Source organism: Bison bison, unplaced genomic scaffold (assembly GCF_000754665.1).
Source record: "Bison bison bison isolate TAMUID 2011002044 unplaced genomic scaffold, Bison_UMD1.0 scf7180017864390, whole genome shotgun sequence".
In the NCBI taxonomy this organism is placed as follows: Eukaryota; Metazoa; Chordata; class Mammalia; order Artiodactyla; family Bovidae; genus Bison; species Bison bison.
This window is the reverse complement of record NW_011494962.1, coordinates 7,199,849-7,222,844: the sequence shown is the minus strand read 5'-3', so window position 1 is coordinate 7,222,844 and position 22,996 is coordinate 7,199,849. Positions and strand designations below refer to the sequence as shown.

At 36.6% G+C, this 22,996-nt stretch overlaps 1 protein-coding gene across 5 annotated transcripts in view; it reads left to right on the top strand.

Annotated features, from left to right (window-relative positions):
* The window catches only part of LMO3 (LIM domain only 3 (rhombotin-like 2)), a 63,175-nt gene that overhangs the window by 7,438 nt on the left and 32,741 nt on the right, over window positions 1-22,996 (top strand). The window lies entirely within an intron of this gene.

Here is a 22,996-nt window from a genome sequence, read left to right as displayed (position 1 = left end):
GGATAAGTGAACCTCCAGTTCATGTCAAGGTGTTCGGTATGAATCAGCATACAAGTTTTCTTAGCAGGAAAGTGACAGGGTCAGGCTGAGTGTAGCACAGTGATTCCGCGATCTTTCTGTTCCAGATTTGTCAGAGAAAGTCGGTTTGAAACTCTTATCTGGTATTTATTAGAAGGATCTTTAGTAGAATGTTGAAAACTTCCTCCAAATGTGAATACATATCCCCCTGCCCGCAACCCCAGAGCGTTCCAAGTGATCTTCGCAAAGATAGCATTTGAATGTTCATCTGCCTCAGACTTGCCAGTAGCTTTATGGAAAATAACAAAGTAAAGACCTCCGTCATTATAGGGAAATGACAGCCACTCTCCAACCTATAAACATCTGAACAGTTTCAGGACAATGCAGATGTTCTTGTTTCTGAAGCCATGAAGCAGGTTAATCTTCTAGCGTTTAGTACTCTACACATGGACTTATGTTTAAGAAAAATTATTTTGCTTTTCAGGGGACTTTGTGACTTCATTCAGCTGCAAATTACTTATATTAATAAAGTAGGATCTATCAAATTAGAGAAATGATATATGGCATCATTTGGGTTTTCATATTTGATACAATTAATCACTTTTTCTAGTCTGACATTAAGTGATTTATTTTGAAATTTTTTCTCTTATGACACAAAATTTATCAATCAGCAGTAACTCCTTGGTCATTTCGGGAGGTGTTTTCTAGGGAATTTTCTAGGGAATTTGGTGCTGCTTCATATATAATTCAGTTATTTTCAGTCCAATTCAGTTTCTATATAGAAGAACATATTGTTTGATGAATGGTTGTTACAAGAGGGTGAGCCTGGTACTGTTTATCAGATTCTACTCTCTACCCTCTTAGGACTGCTTCATCTGACAGCCCCCTGACTAATTATGACCACTTGCTGCCACTTCTCTGTGTTCCAAGGGCACAAAATACATGTAAGGTCCTAGCCATGGAAATAGGAAGTGGCTTTAGGGAAGGAGTTGTCTAACTACTGCAACTAATCATTAGAATTAAGCTATTCCATGAATTCTTGTAGACTCTGCAGTCTTGGGACTTTCCTCTTGCAAATAAAAAATTCTCTTCTGCTCTTTGTGAATTAGAGCCTGATTTCTGCACAGAGTGTATTTGCTTTTAGCGACTTGACATTGCTTCCTAGTTTTGCTTTATCTTCCTAACCAATAGCCACAGGCTTTTGGACTCTGTCTTTGACTTTTGTTTACCACTGCAGAATCTCCAGTGGATTCATGTAACAACACTTTCGAAAGCAAGGAGTTTATATAGTCTAGGCAAGATCAAAGTGTTCTAATATGGAATAAAGACAAAAATTATGTCAAATTTACAGTCTTTTGAAATCTCTGGCTATTTTAACTCAAAAATACAAATTTGCCAATGCAATACCTGTGTCCTGAGTGAAACTCTTTTGCGGTTGTCAACAAAGTTGAGAGCAGAGAAAGTAACCTTGTATTGCTTTCGTCTGTCTTCCTTATGGTAGTAAAAATAAGTTGTTCAACTCGTATTTGATAGTCTCAAGTAAGTGTGTTGTTGAAGGGAATTTATCAAAATAGTTTTCATCTCAGAAATCTTTATTTCTAAAAGAGTCTATTTGCTGCTTTGTGTGATACAACTTTTAGTTGATTTCTGATAAGCTCAAACTTTTAATCTAGTTACTTTTTTTTTTTAATCCTAACTCTTTCAAATTTAAACCCTAGTCCAGATTGCCAATATATTCATTTCTCAGAGTGCAATTTCCTCTCAAATTGGTCATTACCACATTAATGGCCAGTTGTTATGTTAACAGCCTAAGGGTTGTTAACATTTCAAACTAAGTTGTTAACAGCAAGCTTATCCCTTATTTAAACTGAAGGTTTTGTTGTATATAACGTGGCTTCTTTGGCAAGAAGTAGTTCATCAACACTTAAAAACTGCAGAAGTGAAATGGGTAAATGGTATGGGTGTAAAACATCGTGTTATGTGTTATAGATTATGCTGCAGATGTGGTATTAGTTTTATGTGGAAAGTGCATAGCACAATGAAATTCTATGTTTAAAAGCATATGTCTCTGATTGGCAAATTAAAATAATCTGATTCTGTATGTCTAATACATTCAAGCAGATTTTATGTACAAATTAATTTCTTCGAATGTGTATAAACAGGCATTCAAAATGCTTATGCCTGCTCTGTGAGAGACATGATTTTAAGTTAGACAAAAATTAACTAAGGGAAAAAGGGAGGTGCACCTCAAGTTGTTACTATTTATTAATTACATAAAATCTGCATTATGATCAGTGAACAAGTATTATTCTGTGGCTATTTTCCCAAGCTTTGAAAATAACTTTTCTCATTTCCTTCTGTGTTCAGCACATTGCTTTCTTGTATTTTGCACAGCCACTGCTTAACCATTTAAATCCTATTAAAAAGTAGTTTAGATTGATTTTTGGATATTATGTGATATCTTTGAGGCACAAACAAGCCATACATACTTTACAGATTTGTATTTCTTGGTCTAACTTTCCAGGCATCTAAGTAAGAACGTGGGAAATGATAAAGAAAAAGTAGCTTACTTGCACCAGTAAATTATAGGTTATAGATATTATCTTGGGCCAGATAATTTTTCACATCTAGAGAAGAGTGAAATACTTTTTGCCAAGTTTATTTAACTTCCTAGTTAACTTCTCCTTCCAAAAGAGAACACAAAAAACACTTTTATTGCTGAACAATGAATCTTGAAGTTCTTGCGTTTTATTAATATTTTGCCTTATTCTGAGTAATGGTGGTGATGACAGGTTTTTACAAGTTCTTTAAATGATAAATATAAGAATTTTTAAATCATAAGATATTTTCTTTAGGGTATTGGAAACTGTTACTGCAGTAATTTTTTCTTCTTTGAGGCACATTTAGCTGTATTTAAGAAAAAGAAAACATTTTTACAGTTTATTACTGAGTTTCAAATCTTGACAGTTCCCTTTCCATAACAGGGCTGATATAGGATTTTTTATTTTTTCTGGAGAATATAAGATAAACGTGTCTGATGAGAGGGAATTTGTCTGTTGGTAGGATTGCTCGCCATCCTCAGAAACTCATTAGAAATAGGAACAGAAACATTGACATTTAAAAAATTCCTCTATTAACGCTTTCTGACTTAAACTATGAAGTCAATCTGCCCGCTGATATTTATATGCCAAGACCTAACAATGTATCTGTTTAAAAATATATCCAATACAGTTACAGTTTTTTTTTAAAGTTGTTTATGGCAAAGTAGACGTGGAAGCATTTTTGTGCCTTGAACTAAAGAATGCATAAAGTAAATTAGCAATTACTATGTAAAACTAGCCAAGGTTTAATAATGATGTTTATAGGACTATAGTTACTACTAAACTATCTTTCATTCTGATTTGTTTGCTAAGTATGAATAAAGTAGTTAATATATCATCAGTTTTAGAATTAAGATTTTATGTCAAATTTCATGAAGTCAGAACCACGAGATAAACCATAGTACTTTACTTCTCAACTTGGAGGCAGTGTAGAATATCAGCACTTACACTTAAGCTTTTGGGCCATTTTTGCCAGTTTTTAAATTGAAGCCTGCATTTTCTTACTTGTGGTGTATTTTAAGCATCAAGGTGATGAAGCCTGTATCTTGCGTCTCTGTGAATGATGTTTTACCAGAGAATGTACTCAAAGCTATAGGGAAAGCTACATATAGCTTTTTCTACACAAGAAACAGAAAACATCTTGTATAAAAGACAATGCAATTTGCTGTTTTTATACATGAGGATGACTTGTTTAAAATGAAAGTACTGGGAGAAAGTGATGCTTCATGTTCCACCACAGCTACCAATTAACAAAAAGGATTTGAAACTGTGATGCTGATTGCAAATTTTATGTGCTTCAATGTAGTAATATGATTTTTACAATAGAAAATTAAAATTAAATGCTACATAGAGCATTAGCCTAGCTATAACTTTATTTCACACTGATCAAAACTGGAGCTTCTAAATAAATTTTTATGAGATTAAATTTATATTAATAGATAATTATGGCCTTAAAAGTAAATATGAATATATTATTAATATTATTTTATCTGACAGTTCACTGCACAGATTCTTTTTTAATGCTAACTGACATATTCATTCTGTTTTTCCTGCTTTGTCCTCTTTTAGATATTAGGCAGTTGAAAAGATCTTCCCTGGAGAGCAGTACATTATTATTATTTGAAATATAACTTTTTATTGTTTTAAATTCCAAAAAAACTAATCTTCTATATGGAATGATGCTCCTCCCAAATATTTTTTTTTAATTTGAGCTTTCTTAACATTTTATTATAGTCATAACTTTATCATATTTAAATGTCTAAGCTAATCTTTGTATTTTGAGATATTTTGCTATCTAAGTGTTAATAACTTAGACTCTAGGGTCTTTAAAGGGTCTTTAAAAAATACTGCTATATTTCCTGCAAATTATCTTGCTTTATTTACAGCTTTATAAAATATTATAATTTTAAGTTTATTTTTCTGTTTATTATAGAAAAGCATTATTGCATTCTATTTCAAACATTTTATAGTATATATCTATCATTCATGGACCAGCACAAATCAAGAGGGATAATTTTGTGTAATACTTTGGGAGAACACCCTTTGCTTTAGAGAAAAATTGATAGACCCACACTAGAATTCCTGAGCAACAATCTCTCTGCAACAATCTCTGTTAAAAATATCTCATCTACATAGAGAATTTCTTATTTATAAATTTATCTGTCCTTAATTCTGTAATATACTCATTTTTAGGGAATGAGTACTTACTTAATTATTCTAGTTTTGTGCCTTTTGGTTTGTTTTATAGACTTGAGATATTGTCACTGAAAATAACCCCCACTAAGAATATTAAAAATAAAATACTTCACACCATTTCTATGTCTTTACTGTTTTTATCTTTTCATAAAGCATGGAATACTTCAATCACGATAGTTTTTACACATAAAATGGATAAGTTAGACATACCTGACTTAGCAGAAAAATATTCTGTTTCTACAAGTATATTTAGGATTAAATACATATGGAAGAACTACATTTGAGAATTGCTAAAATTGCTTATTTTGCACTTTATAAATACATAGAACTCTGGGAAAGAATCTCTTATTTTTGGTTGCTCTTAAAGTGTATCAAAGTAAGCCAGCACTTCATTTATAAGCTCACCATTAACTTCCAGTAAGTGACTAATAGTAAATGTTAATTCTGTTTTGACTGCATAAACATAATTTATTAAGGAATCAGTTTAAAAATATGCTAAAAGTAATAATTTTGTAAATGGTTTCGATGAATATATGCATTGTAGAAATGCATTATGTAGTTCAGTTTTCTGCCTCACTTAAAAATTATGTAGCCTTAAAGAAGAATTGCACCAACCTAAACGACCATTGTATTTTTTTTCTCATTATATTATGAGTCATTGAAATCTTATTTTACTATTTGGTTTGAAAACATTTACCAGTTCCTACGAGAATGTCTTTTATCATTCAAAATTATACATTGTAACCTCATCCTATCTTCCAAAAAGAAATTAAGATTTCTCACTTTTATCAATAAATGTTAAAATATGTGATTGTAAATGTAGAACAAGATCTTGAAAAAAAGGAGAGTAAAAATAAAAATAGCAATACTCTCTCAATCAACCAGACAGCTTTTAAAACAGAATTTACATTAGCCACATTTCTTTAAAAAGGCATTTTCCTCCTTTTTTAATTTTTTAATCTGCTTATATAAGCAATTATTCCTACTGATTCACTGCATTTCCCTTTGTAAGCACCTAAAGAGATGTAGGTATGTGTATGCATATTGCACATACAGATATTAGAATCTATACAACCTTAGAATGTGCATTGACTTTGGTCATAATTGACTTTTACCAGATCACCATACTTTGGCAGGCTTTGAAACTCGTAAAATTCAGATACTTGATGCCAGCTAATTCCTTAGTATTGTAAACCATAGCACTGCCTTATTCCTACAGGGTGTTCACCATTCTAAGAGGAAAGACAAGGTTTATAATACTGCAGAAGGCCTAACTTTATTCCCTTGTGATTTTTATCACCCAATTCTGTTTTTCTCAGCTCCAGTGGAGTTCGATACTGTCTGCTTCATTTCCGTTTCTACCATCGTAACATACTTGTTTTGATGATTAACCGTATGTTCCCCTTCTCAAGGGTATTTATAAGAAATTTATTTTGAAGTAGACGTTCCATTGTGAAGCAAGAAATGTGACATTTAGTTTTGTTTCTTACTTTAAAGCAATTTCTTTTGCTTATTGAGGGTTTTTTCCCCCTTATTATTCATATAAATGGATAACTTTTCCCTCAAGAACTTAGGACCTAAGCATACCCTTTTATTATATTCATCAAGCATATTTGCTGTATTACAAACATAGTTATGATGAATCCCACATCAGTCACTTGGGCATTCACCTGCACCATTTTTGCTTTCTGCTCTATACCATCAAAACTTCTTGATAGATAGTTTTCTTCTCAACGAATTTTTTTAGTTATATAAAGATCCCATTTCTTTTGCTGAATTCTTTTACTCCATAGTTTTAGTTTTTTATGATGCAAAAATCTCTAGCTGTGGACTTTATTAGTTGAAAACAAAAATCACACTTGAGATAAATAATCATGTCGGAATAGTTAGATCTCTGATTTGAAGTTGGAAAATTAACATTAAGCTGCATGTATTAAGTTAGACTCTAACCAGCATGTTTTGTTATGATTCAATGTAATATTAAAAACTCTCCAACTGGGCTACTGGGAAAATAAAAGACTCTTAGGATTTCAAAGATTATTTGCATAGGAGTACACCAAAGCCATATTTAAGTAAAATTGTTATTACTAATGCAGTAAAGCATCGCCTAAAGTAAACCCATCCTATTAATAAAAACAAAATCAGTTTTAGTAAACATAAATATCCAATATGACATGGATTAGTAATGGGGCAGGGAACATCATAAAATGTGCTAATGATAACATGTAATAGTGATCTAAATACCACCAAGAAAAAATAAATTCCCATCTCAGGCCGTGGGATCCCAACAGGCAACTTCAAGAGCAAAAAGAAGTTATAGACATCACTAGTTTATTCTGATTTCAGAAAACTTTTAAAAACAATGCCTTGTTTTTATTCTAGCAATTCTATTAATAGCAGAGGTACAGATCATTATTGAAATTATTTTATTCTTTTTTTTTTGTTTTAAAAGATTTTGAAATCTGTTTAGTACCCTTTGATAGATTGCTCACATTTCACCAAAAAAGTTAAGAGTCAAGACTGTCCACAAAATACCTTATGGCGTTGAGCATGATGCTTACTTTGTTTTTATCAACCATCCCATAAAAATACATTCTGACCAACAGCTGCATATTAGACTGAGGTGACTTAGACTGTAAATAGACTGCCTGCAGTGCAGCAGACTCAGGTTCGATCTCTGGGTCGGGAAGATCCCCTGGAGAAAGGAATGGCAACCCACCCCAGTATTCCTACCTGGAGAATTCCATGGACAGAAGAGCGTGGCAGGCTACAGTCCATGGCGGCACAAAGAGTTGGCCATGACTGAGCAATTAACGCTTTCACTTCACTTTCTAAGATGAGTGTTCCTTTGGAAGGGGTGGGAGTGGAGAGGTGAGTGAAAAAATGATCATAACTTCTAACACTAAAAATGAGTAGTAGTTTCAATTGGCAGGTTTATTTAGTTTTACGGGTGAGAAGTTCAACTGTACTATACTATGAACATAATTTTAAAGCCTATAAGTATTACATGTGACTATCCATTGAGGGATGTCTGTGTTTTGGGAGATAAAAAGAAATAATGTTACTGAATTGCCTAAAAATTTAGCAACGAGTATTTTCTGTGACCATTTATTAGGGGGAAAAAATGAAAAAGGTTCTAAGCTACAAGAACCCCTTCTTTTGACAACATGTCCTTGCTGAGTGAATAGGATTGGGGTTCGTATTTATGATTACATGTTTGTATTTATGATTACATGTTTTGCTGTATCTAACAGTTTGAAAATGAAGCCATTTAGTTGCTTAACAAATATTTGAGTGCCAATATTTCATTTCTATAAATAATGAATATATAAACTTTATATTTCTAATTGACTTTGTATAATACAAAAATACAAAACTATTAATATTTTACTATGTAAAGAATAAGATAGTCTGAGAAATTTGGGAAGCACTTAATGGCAAATTATTTTTTAGTTTTTTTTTTTTTACAGCTGATGTACTCACCATTGTTAAATAACTAGGGAAAAAATAGAAGGAGTTTTAGTGTAGTTCTGTCACATGGAACCAGTACAGAGAATGAGAAGAGGTATAATTAGGAATGAGTAGAAAAAAAATTTCAGGAGGGACATTATAAATAATAAGTAAAAATTGTGCTCTGTGAAAATCCTTTGATAAGCCAGTAGTCCTTTTATAAAAACTGAGATTAAAGCTTCATAAAGTTTTAGATACAGAGAAAGATAGAGTTAGCCTTGTAACTTTCATGCTGTTTATGTCATTCCGCTCTCACTGCAGATACTGGTAAGTTATCAACAGATGCAAAACACTTGGCATCATAGTTCCCCATTTTCCCACTGAACAGCTATTATCCTATACACTCTAGGTGGGGCTTCCCAGGTGGCACTAGTGGTAAAGAATCTGCCTGCCAATGCAGGAGATGAAGGTTCAGTCCTGGGTCAGGAAGATCCCCTGGAGGAGGAAATAGCAACCCATTCCAGTATTCTTGCTGAGAAAATTCCATGGACCGAGGAGCCTGGCAGGCTATAGTCCACGGGGTCACATAGAGTCAGACGCGACTGAGCACATGCTCTAGGTACTGTACAAAGCTGTCAGACACAAGGCGGAGTAAAACACAGAAATAACTCCTTCCTGTGTAGAGATTCTATTCTAGTGGAGAAAGCAGATAGTCAACAAAATAAGTATTGAGTACACTAGGAAGATAATAAATGCACAGGAAAAATGGAGTAGTGTGAGTTTGAACAAGCTGCAGGAGTTGGTAATGGATAGGGAAGCCTGGCGTGCTACAGTCCATGGGGTCGCAAAGAGTCAGACGCGTCTGAGCGACTGAACTGAACTGAAGAGGTCTGCAGAATTTGTATTTATGAGTGATGATGCCTGTGTGAATGTGGTGGGGAGGAGATAAGGATTTGAAAAATTAAACAGGGTAGACAGGCACGTTTGTTGAGAGGATAACTTGAATAAAGACCTAAAGAAGGCTAGCCATGAGGATGTATAGGTAGGACATTCTGGGCATAGGGGCCAGTCAGTATGAAGAACTTGCAGTGGAAGATTTTCTAATGTGTTTGAAGAAAATCAAGGATGCTCGTGTGGTACCCTGGTATCACTGTTCCAACCATGAATACCCCCTACAGTTTTCTAAATATTAGGTGAGAAAGTGGTACCATCTGAGAACCACTGTAATGCTAACTCAGGCTGTTATAGACTGAATTCCCATTCAGGATTACAGAACTCATCTGCTAAATTGAATGGGATTATTTTAATGTATAATTTACTAGTATCTTTTTTGTGTCTTTATTTGGCTTCAGTGATGACCCTGTGTGATTATATAATAGTTGTGAAGTATGTGTCTCAAAATAGACCCCAGGATTTGGTCATTTGACTGTTGCTAATTCACAGAGATGGTATAGTTGTATGTTTGAGTTGAAACTGATACATCTACACATGTCTACTATATGGTTATTGGAGTATTTATTATATAATACAATAGGAATGTTCATATTGATGAGCTAAAGCTGCCAACACAACATGGGTGAAGGTAACATCTTGACCAAAGTTGTCATTAAACTCTGCCCTGATCACAATATAATAGATATTTTTGAATACTTATGTAATAAAAATTAGAAAGATATGGATTTTTCATAGGCTGCCAGTTTCTACTCTTGAAGGGGAAATGTCAGTTATTCTGTCTCTGAAAAGTGATCTTTTTCCATTATTTTTAAAGTCAAGCTGAGTCTTGTTTAATGAAATTAATTTCTGGTACAAAACATTTAAAATAACATATTTGCTCTGATTATCATCAGTGTTTCCAAATCTAGCATTTAGAGGAAATACATTGAAGACATATTGTTACTTAAAACAATTGAATCACCTTCTTGATGAGATGAGATAAATTGTTACAGAAGTGTTCTGTTTATACTCATGCTTCTGGCCCCTCACCTAACCCTGGCTCACTAATTCTAATTTCACATTAAGAACAGCCAGGCATTCATCTTCCAAACTAAAAGATTAATATGCATTCTTTTTTATGAGAGTGGGATCTGGATGTGCCAGCTGTCTGTACTTTTAAAATTAAAAGTTAAATTCAACCAGTAAATACAATCAAAGTTCTTGAGCCTGTATTTAAATTTATAAAATGGGCTAGGATTCATTATGGGTGTTGGCGAAGAAGCTGCCCATTGATCTTACAGAGTCACAGCACGAACAAGTGAGCTTTCAAAGCAGTGATTGTCTACACTTCATGCACAAAGAAATCTCGAACACACTTTCCAGAAAGCTGGGAAGTGGTGGCCAGATGACTTTGCAAGCCTTAATTCCTACGGTCACCCTGCACATCCTAAGTGTTTGTTTTGTTTTTTTCCTGTTACGATTTCTAGTAGCCCTTCTATTCTATTTGGTAGGTGGGGCATGTGTTGTAACAGCCATCTTGTCCTCCTTTAAGCCGAAGACCTATATTCCTAACCACTGTGTGATTCTCACCTTCCAAAATGAATCAATTTGAGCTTGATTTTTTAAAAAAGATTTTTGGCCATGCCAGGCAGCATGCAGGATCTTAGCTCCCCAACCAGGGATTGATATTTTTGAATACTTATGGAAAAAGATACGGATTTTTCATTGACTGCCAATTTCTACTCTTGAAGGAGAAACGTCAGTTATTCTATCTCTGAAAAGTGATCTTTTTCCATTATTTTTAAAGTCAAGCCAAGTCTTGTTTAATGAAATTAATTTCTGGTACAAAACATTTAAAATAACACATTTGCTCTAATTATCGTCCCCTGCAGTGGAAGTGCAAAGTTTTAACCACTGGACCACCAGGGAAGACCCCCAGTTTGAGCTTGATTTTAAGGAAAAGTCACTTGGTCTTGACTGATAGTCTGCTAAGTGTTGAAATAATCTTGTCACTGATAGTTATTAAATTAACTATCATCTTTAGCACAGAGATCGCATGCTTATTCCACTAAAGGTGTTAAACGCTTTGTCTTCTCAATTAACTGTGGATTGCTGCAGTGACCTGAGAAAAAAGTTATGTATTTTGAGGAGATTAAAATTTTTAAAAACATTTTTGATTTAGGAGTAAACAGAGCCTTTCATTTTCACTAAAACTCATTTTTCACTGTGCTTCTAAAGTCACAAATTGGGGGGAAAATAATAAATAAAAATAAAGTCACAAGCTCATTCTGCCTTTCATTTTAACACATATAGTGTATTTTAAATCATCTCACTGGGTATTTCTCATTAATCTACCACATTGTGTTACCCCACTCCAGCTATCATTAATGGCATGTTAGTCATGTGTGACTGCTAGGATGCATTCATTCATCTGCTGTTTTTACCATCTGTGATATTACTTTATACAAAGAAAAATGTGTATCAGTTCTTCCTAATTCTCTAAGCTTCTCCCAAACCAGATGCTAGTTAGACCTAATCCCTAGGTTTCAGAGGCATCAAGGTGAGGAGTGCTACTGCCTAGTTGTATCTTCCTAGACAAGTTACTGAACCTCTCCAAGCCTCAGTTTACCTATCTGTAAATAGGAGTAGCTAACCCATTCAGGCAGTGTCAGTGAAACACCATAAGGAAAGAATCAACACACAGGCCAACACTCTAGTGTAAGCTTCTGTTGTTACAGAGGAAGAATTGCGCTGAGTTATGGGTAGTTATGGAGAAGGCAATGGCACCCCACTCCAGTACTCCTGCCTGGAAAATCCCATGGACGGAGGAGCCTGGTAGGCTGCAGTCTATGGGGTTGCTAAGAGTCAGACAGGACTGAGTGACTTTACTTTCACTCTTCACTTTCATGCATTGGAGAAGGAAATGGAAACCCACCCCAGTGTTCTTGCCTGGAGAATCCCAGGGACGGTGGAGCCTGATGGGCTGCCGTCTTTGGGGTCGCACAGAGTTGGACACAACTGAAGCGACTTAGCAGCAGCAGCAGCATGGGTAGTTATGGCTCTACCAGGTAGAGCCAGTGGTAAAGAATCTGCCCACCATTTCAGGAGACGCAAGAGATGCAGGTTTGATCCCTGGGTTGGGAAGATCCCCTGGAGGAGGAAATGGCAACCTACTCCAGTATTCTTGCCTGGAGAATTACATGGACAGAAGAGCCAGGGGGGCTGCAGTCCATACGGCCACAGAGAGTCTGACATGACTGAACACACACACACACACACACACACACACACACGAAGATAAGACAGAAAATTAAAAAAAGAGACTGAGAAAAAAGACTAATGAAACAGATTAAGATCAGATTTAAGGATTAGTAATCAATAATATGAAAGGCTAGTAACATAATAATCTTTTACTTTTCATCTACAAAGAAGATAGATGAAGAAATGCTTAAATACCACATGCACCTGGAGCCATATAGGAAAAAAATAATTTAAGAGTGGAGATTATGGGAATCTGGAATGGGTTGTTAAATTAAGATTTTAGTGTATTTTGCATAAAGTAAGATGAATTTGAATCTTTGATGGAAATTACTGAACATGTGATTTTCTTTGTAACTGAGGTGGTAGTTTTCTAAAATGTCTTACATGCCCACGCTCTCCACACTCAAGCTTGTGAAAGTTCTATGACCTTGTAAAGCATCATATTTAATATCCCATGGGGTAGAATTATATATAAAATGTTAGCTTGCTTTAAGTTTTGTTTGTAGTCTTGACTTTTATATCTTTTTTCCTCAAGTGGCAAGGACAGTTGAATGCCAGTATTTTAACTGGTATTCGTTTTCACAGTGTTCTCGAAAACATTTTGTTTATACACCTTTATCCTGAGGAAGTTTAAGTGGGCACCCTCAATCTTAACAGATATTGATAAATATTCCATTGTACATTTCTAAAATTAGGAAGACAATGTGTAAAGGCTAAGGTATCAAATAAAGAGAAAAGCTATTCCTTGTTTAAGGATCCCTGAGATTCACATACCTCCAATTTGGAGAGCACTCTTATTTTTAATATCTTTTTAAGCTTGATTGCAAGTTGTGTGGTAGTGATATGTGTGAATAAAAGGAAGGGAGTACCAGTACTTGGGACAAGAGTTGTAAAAGGGAGATGTAGTAGTTGTTTGAAAGGAAGGGACTAAGCATGGGCTGCTATGCCTGACTCTGTTCATTTAATATTAAATCAAGGTTTGCTTTCATGAGAAATATCCAGTGTATGTGGACTCTTTCTAAAACTGTACTATAGCCGCTGGCAACATTAATATAAGGCAGGGATTCTCTCCCTTCCCGGCGCTCCCCCAATTCTGGACACAGTGAGAGTTTGGATAGATAAATGCTAAAAGAACCCTATGTACCAAAGGCAGTGTTTACTGCATGTAATACATATCATTGTTTGTCTCCTGTAGTGAAAAATACTTGTGTCGTGCTGGTAAAATGCACTCCTGACAGACCAGTGCTTGCTATTATAGGGTCCATTGCTTAAAAAAATGATACACTGACAGAAATACAATTTAAGAAAATTTAACACCAAGGGTAGTCAACCATGTAGACTACTATTAAGGGGCCAAAACTCAAGGCCAAGGGTTTATTTAAAAAAGAGGCACAGTTTATTTGCTAGTAGTAGGCAAAGTTAAAAGGAAAAAAAAAATCGAACTTGAATTCCTTGCTCTCTAGTCTGTAGAAAATTAATGAAAGCAACAGTTCAATAAGATTTTATTGCAGAAATGTTTAAGTGCAACATTTTAAGAAGGCTTTGGAATTTTTAAACAGTTACTTACCATTTAGAAAGCTGTAACACTGCAGTGCGTAGCAAATTGTTCTCATTGGATCCTAGGCACACCCCGTGATTTTCTTAAAATGTGTAGTCAGAGCTGGTTGGCCTGAAATCACTTTGTTCATTTCATTTTTGTGTGTGTAGTTTATAAATATATTTGAGATTGTCGGGTTAGTAGCACCCACAATTACTACAATTTAAAATGTAAGCTATTGTCCAAGTCTCCTTATGGGCATAGTTTGATAGTTAAATGCATTGGATTTGTAACAGGGCCTTTTGAGAAGGAAAATAACCAAATATGAGATATGATGAAATACATTGGATTACAGAAGAATACAGAATATACTAATGAATAAACTGCTATGTAAGGATGACAAAACATGTATTTTTAAGCTGTCACATAGCTCTCATATTAGAGAAGAAAACTCCATGAATTTAGATCAGATGTAGTATCTAATTTTACTGTTTTAAAAACTCATCTGCCATCCAGTGATATTTAATACCAACTGTGTACGGATTACATGTTCCTTTGGGAGAAAGATTACAAAAGTAATGCAATATACAGTGTGAGTTTCAAAGTTTAACTTGGGCAGCAGAGAAATGGAAAATATATCATTCATTGGTATGGAGAATCAAATGATACATATCTTATGTCTGCTACCCTGTTGAAATTGAAAGTGTTAGATGCTCAATCGTGTACAACTCTTTAGGACCCCATGGACTCTAGCCTGCCAGGCTCCTCTGCCCATGGGATTCTCCAGGCAAAATACTAGAGTGGGTTGCCATGCCCTTCTCCAGGGGATCTTCCTGACCCAGGCATCGAACCTGGGTCTCCTGCATCGCAGGTGGTTTCTTTACCATCTGAGCCACCAGAGAAGCCCTATAAGACTACACATCAGTGCAGCCCTGAGGGTGTAGTTTTATTGCCACCACCAGGATGAGTCCAGGGAGGCAGTAGACTGTGCCATGAAAGGATGTCCCAAGATGCAATGCTGTGTCTTTGCAGATGTCCTCCAAAAGGCAGCTGGCTCCAATCCAATGATGTTATACCACAGATTCTTCTAGAAGGTAATGCCTGTTGTCCAGACGCGTTGTTCAGGGCCTCTGCTTCAGCTGTATGTTGTAGCAGGCACAGAATTTCATGCAGAAGAAGGCTGGAATCCTCAGTTCTCCATTTCTGCACACCTTTTAGTGATGTTTCTGAAGTTCCCTATGTGAACTGTATCACATCATAGTGCCTCTGCAGTCAGTATTCTCGCCAGAGATTACAACTTCAAATGCTGCTTCTCAGTGCTTATTTTTTCGGAAGTTTTCGAAGGAAATGGTTTCTATGGTGGATTGATTACCTGAAAAACTAGACACTAACCTATTTCTTCTGATAGCTTTAATATATTTTTTGGATCACTTCAGAGAGCTCTACACTTGACCGTGACCCCTGAAAACCTTCCACAGTCTTGTGCATGAGGGATCACCATTAGCTGGCATTGAAGAAAATGTTTATAAATAACCGCAGACATTTCAGTGTGTTAGAGATGCAGTTACGGGCTTTGTTTGCTGTATCACACAATGTCCTATGGGTTCACTATTGAACTTTCCCCCTCATCTTAGAATAAGAAAAGTTCCTGACCAGGATTTTTAATCCATATAGTTGACTGAAATGTTTGAAAATGTGTCTTAGCATCCTGAATTCTTGAAGACAGGATCACTATCCTGCATCCCATGTATACTCGTTGTGTTCCTGTTTCAGACATCTCCTGGGAGATTTTGAAATCATGGAAATGAAATCGTTTAAATAATCAAAGTGGTAAACTGCACTGGAGAGAACTGCAGTGGGGAGGGAACTCACTGCCCTGGGAGGTGGGAGGAAGTCCCTTCTAAGAAAAGAGCTCTTTTGTCTTTTCTAGAACCTCATGGTGATTGCCATTTCCCTGGGATTAAGCAATATATCTTCAGGAGCCCTTACTGTGCCCAAGTTAAGATATTTGAGGTCATCTACTTACTTTTTTAATTATAAGGATTTTTTTCTTTTTAAATTTTTTTTTCAAAATTTTGTTTTATATTTTAGTTGATTACATTGTTGTGTTAGTTTCAAGTGTGCCACGTGGCGTGCTGTGCTCAGTCATGTCCAACTCTTTGTGACCCTGTAGACTGTAGGCCCCCCAGGCTCCTCTGTCCATGGGATTCTCCAAGCAAGAATACTGGAGTGGGTTGCCATTTCCTTCTCCACAGGTGTACCACAAAGTGATTCATTTATACATATATGTATATCCAATCTTTTTCAAGGTTCTTTTCCCATATATTTCTTTCATTTAAGATTTTTTTTAATGTGGACCATTTTAAAGTCTTAATAGGATTTTCTATAATATTGCTGCTGCTAAGTCACTTCAGTCGTGTCCAACTGTTTGCGACCCCATAGACAGCAGCCCACCAGGCTTCCCCGTCCCTGGGATTCTCCAGGCAAGAACACTGGAGTGGGTTGCCATTTCCTCCTCCAATGCATGAAAGTGAAAAGTGAAAGTGAAGTTGCTCAGTCATGTCCAACTCTGTGCGACCCCATGGACTGCCACCTACCAGACTCCTCCGTCCGTGGGATTTTCCAGGCAAGATATTATTGCTTCTGTTTTATGTTTTGTTTTTTTTGGCCATGAGACATGTGAGGTCTTAGCTCCCCAACCAGGGATCGAACCTGCACCCCCTACATTGGAAGGTGAAGTCCTAATCACCAGACCACCAGGGAAGTCCCTTCCCATATACATCTAAACGAGCTCTTCAGCCTTGTAATTATTCATCACTGGATGAAGGACAAATCCAGTGCCACCACCCCTTTGCCCATCAGTTTGATCTAATCTTCTCCCTTCGATCCCTTTCCCCATTTGCTGTATTTCTGCTGGTGCCTCAGCTCAACACACTTCTACTGGGTCTTCTGGAAACCTTGTGCCATTGTCAGTCAGCATTCTATGTCTACTATCTTTTGGCTTTTTTTCATCAGAACATTGCCTCTAACTGAGTTTCATCTTTGCTTTAACAGAGTTTTGCCTCTCCTTTAAAGGGATGGTGTTCCTTTCAGCTGTCCACGAGGACACAGTACTACTTAACTTTGTAAATCCCAGAGTAAATCCCGTGTTCCATGAAACCAAAAGAAGAAGCTGGTATTCTCTTGGATACCATCTCTACCTACTAATAAAAATGCATCATCCTCTGAAAAAAACCCATACAGTCCGGTTACACTATTTTTTACCCTTTCTCACTCCTGTCATTTCTCTATGGTCGTAATTATAGGCAATTTGAAAAGGCTTATAGAGGACCTATGAAACCAGTCCTAACTTGTTTAACTCCCTTAAATATTAAACATCAGCCCTCCATTCCTAGGATCACACACAGCTTCTTGTCCTTAAAGATAAATATTTCATCTTAGGAATCTTTTTTTATTTTTTTTGCTGGACCATGGAGAAGGAAATGGCAACTCACTCCAGTATTCTTGCCTGGAAAATCCCATGGACAGAGGAGCCTGGCGGGCTTCAGTCCATGGGGTCACAAAGAGTCAGACACGGCTGTGTGACTACCACCACTGTGTCATATGGGATCTTAATTCCCTGACCAGGGGTTGAGCTTGTGCCCTCTACAGTGGAAGTGCAGAGTCTCAACCACTGAACTGCCAGGGAAGTCCCCATCTCAAGAATCTTAAACTCCATAATATCATTTTGACTCACTTGCAATACAGCTGTTCTTTGATTTCAAACATTCAGCTCTTCCATTATGTCTTTTCCCCCTACTTTGGTTAAATCTATCAGACTTCTTCCCTGTCCAGCACAAACCGAACTGTTGGTCATGTAAGCCCCCTTCCATCTTCTACCATGCCTACCCTTTTAGTGCCCAGCAAGACTTGTGTGTGACAAATTGTCATTGGTATTCCACTCCCTGCTTTTCTACTCCAGTGGCATGGCTGAGCATTGCTGGAAACAAGCAAATAAAATATAAATTGATGCTCCCACAAATAATTGGTTTTCCTCTCACTCGGCCTCAAGGGATGAACCAGTTATTTGTACTTGGCCACCATCCTTGCTCATGACCTTCAACAGCTCTACTGAACGTTCATAGTTCCCCTTGAGGCCCGTTTTTGGAGAGTTGTCCAATGTCTTTGCCGCTGCCTTCAAAATTGAAGCCATCAGGCTTGATATAAATCAGCTCTCTACCACCATTTACATTTAATCTACTTTTCTATTTACTTTTAACTTTATTTTTAATCTCATCTCTGTGAATGAGCTGTTCTTGTTGCTTGTCCTTGGCTCCATTCCCTCCAGTATCCTGTGGGTTTTCTTTTGATGTAGTATCTCCTTTTTCTTTAGCATCTTTAGTATCTTCTTCTTCATAAACTTTTGACCCTCAGCATATGAATATACTCAAAATGTTCTGGTTCTGAAAGAGCAAATCTTTTCCTACAGATATATGTTTCCTACATGCCTGTGTGCTCAGTGGTGTCCTGCTGTTTGCAACCTCATGACGATAGCCCTCCAGGCTCCTCTGTCCATGGGATTCTCCAGACAAGAATACTGGAGTGGGTTGCCATTTTCTCCTCCAGGGGATCTTCTGACCCAGGGATCAAACTCACATCTCCTACATTGGCAGGTGGACTCTACCACTGAGCCACCCGGTAGTGCCACAGATACATGTTGGTGTTTCCAGTTCCTTTATTGTTCAGTATTTTTAGAAGAACAGTCTCCCTCTCTTCAATTTCATCCACCTGTGACCTGGCTTCTACTTCTAAATAATCTACTGAAATTGCTTTTCTTGGTATCTAATTGCTGAAACAAATGGACATTTTCTCAGGGATCCTCTGTTAGGTTCTTTTTCTTTTAATAATGTTGATCACTCCTTTATAAAAGCTTTCTACAATCTTAGATGCCATGACCCTACACAGTTCAGAGTCTTTTCTGGGTATCTCATCCCCATCAGACGCTTAAAAGAGTGAAGGAAAATACCTTAGGAACACTGATCTTATTGAAGCGCACTTTTTCTCCTGGAAGATATTATCTGTCTTCATGATTTTCATTCCTCTTGTATTGTGATACTCTTAAATCTCTACCTGCAGTGCATTATTCTCCTCTAGGCTTAAGCTATATATATTTAGCAACTTCCTTGGCATCTGCAGTAAATGTTAACAGGAAACAATATCCACAACTCAACTTATACAGAATTAACATAACTCTAATATAGTACCATGTAGTACCAGAACCTGATAAAGATAATATTAAAATTTATAGAAACTAATTGTGTTGCTGAATAATACTAGAAAAGTACCAGCAACTAGTCTATCGGTGTATAAAATGAATAATACAGGAGAAACAAGCAAGATTATTTCTGGAATGCAGAGGATGAACAGCAGGATGATTTGCAACATGATTTATTATAGTATCAAACTAAAGAAGAAAATGGACCTTCCCAGGTGGTGCAGTGTTAAAGTGTTAAACTGGCAATGCAGGAGGTGCAAGAGACGTGAGTTCTATCCCTGAGTTGGGAAGATCCCCCTGGAGGAGGAAATGGCAACCCACTCCAGTATTCTTGCCTGAAGAATTCCATGGACAGAGGAGCCTGGCAGGCTATATAGTCCATGGGGTTGCAAAGAGTCAGACTCAACTGAGTGAGTGCATGTGTGCATGCACACGCACACACACACACAAAGAAGAAAACACCATGGCTAGAGCAGTATGTGCCAAAAAGGCAATTGATAAAATTCTGCAGCCATTACAAAACTTCCAGCTAAAGAGAAAGAAGAGGAAGTCAATTAAGCGTGATTAAGAAAATTTACTGAAACCTAACAGAAAATTATAAAACAGTTAAATACTAAAGTCTCTTCCACTAGAATCAGGGAGAAGTCAGAGATATCTACTCTTGTCACTTCCATTCAGTGTTGTTTTAAAGGTTTCGGGTTAATGTAACAAGATAAGAAAATGAAGTAATCAGTATAAATATTTTTAAAAATTATTTTCTTTGGAGGTAATTGGGAAAACTCAAGAATTAATAAGAAAATTTGGCAGAGTAGCCAGATAAAATACAAGATAAATAGAATTTCCAGTTTTACTCTATGCTGAAAAGTGACATCTTAGCAATGGAGAAGAAAAGAAATTCATTGAGTGGTAATAAAACTTTAAAAATGCTTAGGCATTAGGCCAGCATTTTCATGAAGAAATATTTTTACAGTAAAACTCTAATAATAAGATCGTTCTATATTTTTCTGTTTACAAATACTGGGTAAATATAGAAAAATTTCAATGGGACCAAGGGCAGAGCTGTTATAATAGCATGGAATTATGAGAGTTAGTTTTAACATTGTGTAATAAAGTCAACAGAAGTTAGACTCAGATGGTGGTGTAGATTTCTTGACAATCTACTCTATTCCAGATACTGAGGTGGTTGAGGTTAAAGAAAAACAGACAAAAATCTTTGCCTTTTATATCTTCTATTTTACTGCTGTTTAGGAGGTATTTTCCACAGATGGAAACTGTGCCGAGTGTTTTACAGATATAATCTCACGTAGCCTAAAGGCTATTATCATTGTGCCCATTTTTGAGACAAAGATACTGAGGCACAGTGTTATTAGGTTACTTAGCCAAAGTTCCCAAGATGCAAGGGTATACTTCAGTCTGCGGTAACTATAGTCATGCTTCCCTCATGGCTCAGTGGTACAGAATTTGCCTTTCAAAGCAGGAGACTCGTGTTCAATCTCTGGGTCAGGAAGATCCCCTGGAGAAGGAAATGGCAACCCAGTCTAGTATTCTTGCCTGGGAAATCCCATGGACAGAGGAGCCTGGCGGGCTACAGTCCGTGGGGTTGCAAAAGAGTCAGACACAGCTTAGTGACTAAACAACAATAGAACTGTAGTCTTAGTGTGGCATAATGCTGGAGAACTACTCCCTCATACATATGTGTTACCTCGTTAAGCTACTGGTACACCATGGCTAACTTATTAGTTAATTAAATGTACATCTGGAAGAGTATGAAGTGTGTGCTTGCTAAGTCACTTCAGTCATGTCCAACTCTGGGAGACCTTACGGATAGAGTATAACTCACCAGACTCCTCTGTCCATGGCATTCTCCAGGCAAGAATACTGAAGTGGGTTGTGGTGCCCTCCTCCAAGGGGTCTTCCTGACCCGGGGGTCGAGCTTGCATCTCTTGTGTCTCCTGCATTGGCAGGCAGCTTCTTTACCACTAGTGCCACCTGGGAAGCCCGAGTATGAAATACGTACCAGAAAATGTGTTTCTGTGGCATCAGACACATTAGATTTTAATTCTGTTCTGAGGCTCACCAAATAGCTCCCTATGAAGCCTGTTCATTTTTTTTCTGGTAATACTTTTCTGAACAAATAGAGAAATTCAGATTATTCTTTGTTTTTGGTTTCTTAAGCCTGTTGGATAACAGCCAAACCATTTCATAATGGTTTCTCTAAATGTATTAACAATGTGTATGTATGGATACACACACACAGATATATATGTACACACATATATATGTAATGCTAGAAGAGAAGAAATTTGTTCTCTTTTTAAAAAAATCCCTTTGGAAGTTTATGACCTTTGTAATCAATGCTTTTTTTTTTCTTTTTTAAACTAGGCTCTAGAGAGTGTTTTGGTTGGAAAAGGTCACCTATTTGCAATGATATATTCTGTCAAGAGCGTGTATCAGTGTAATATACTAGACTTTAACAATGCAATATAGTTCGTTGGAATGAAAAACTTTTTTTGCTTTTTATTTCAAGTGAGACTTTATTACAGAGCTATGAATGAGTTCTTATTGAATATATTCCTTTGGTGAATTAAGGTAACTTAATCTAATGCTTAAAAATTTTTGTTTTAAGATGTAATTGATATAAACATTGTAGTAGTTTCAGGTGTACAACATAATTATTAAATATTTGCGTGTATTGTAAAATAATCACCACAGTAAATCTAGTTAACATCCATTGCCACACATAGTTATGCTCATTCCCAGCAGCGCTAGTGATAAAGGATCTGCCTGCCAATGCAGGATACACAAGAGACGTGGGTTCGATCCCTGGGTCGAGAAGATCCCCTGGGGTAGGAAATAGAAACCCACTCCAGTATTCCTGCCTGGAAAATTCCATGGACAGAGGAGCCTAGCAGGCAGAAGTCCACAGAGCTGCAGAGAACTGGACACGATTGAGTGTATACATACACACACTAGACATAGTTACTATTTTTTTCTTTTGGTGAGAACTTTTAAGATCTACTGTCCCAGTAACTTTCAAATATGTGATACATTATTGTTAACTGTAGTCACTGTTCTGTACACTACATCCCCAGGACTAGTCTGTCTTATACTCAAGTGGAAGTTTGTGCCTTTTGACTCCCTTCACCCATTTTGCTCACCCCCACAATCCCCATCTCTGGTCGTCATCAGTCTTTGCATCTGTGAATTTTGGGGGTTTTTTTGGTTGCTATTGTTTTTACATTTCACATATACCCGAATTCATACAATATTTGTTTTTCTCTTGTTTGATGTATTTCACTTAGAATAATGCCTCTGAGGTCCATCCATGTGGGACCATCCATGTTGCAAATGGCAAGATTTCCTTTTTTTATGGCTGAGCAATATTTCATCATGTGTGTATGTGTGTGTGTGTATGTGTATATATATATATATATATGTATGACATTTTCTTTATCCATTTTTTCACTGATGAACACTCGGTGGTTTCTACATCTTGGCTATTATAAATAGTGCTGCAGTAAACATGAGAATGCATATGTCTTCCCAAGTTAGTATTTTTGTTTCCTTTGGCTAGATATCCAGAAGTGGAATTGCTGGACCATCTGAGGTGTCTATTTTTGAAGTTTTGAGGAAGCTTCATACTGATTTCCGTAGTGGCTACACCAATTTACTTTCCCACCATGAGTGCATGAGGGTTCCCTTTCTTCCACATACTCGACCACTCTTATTGCTTCTTGTCTTTTGGAT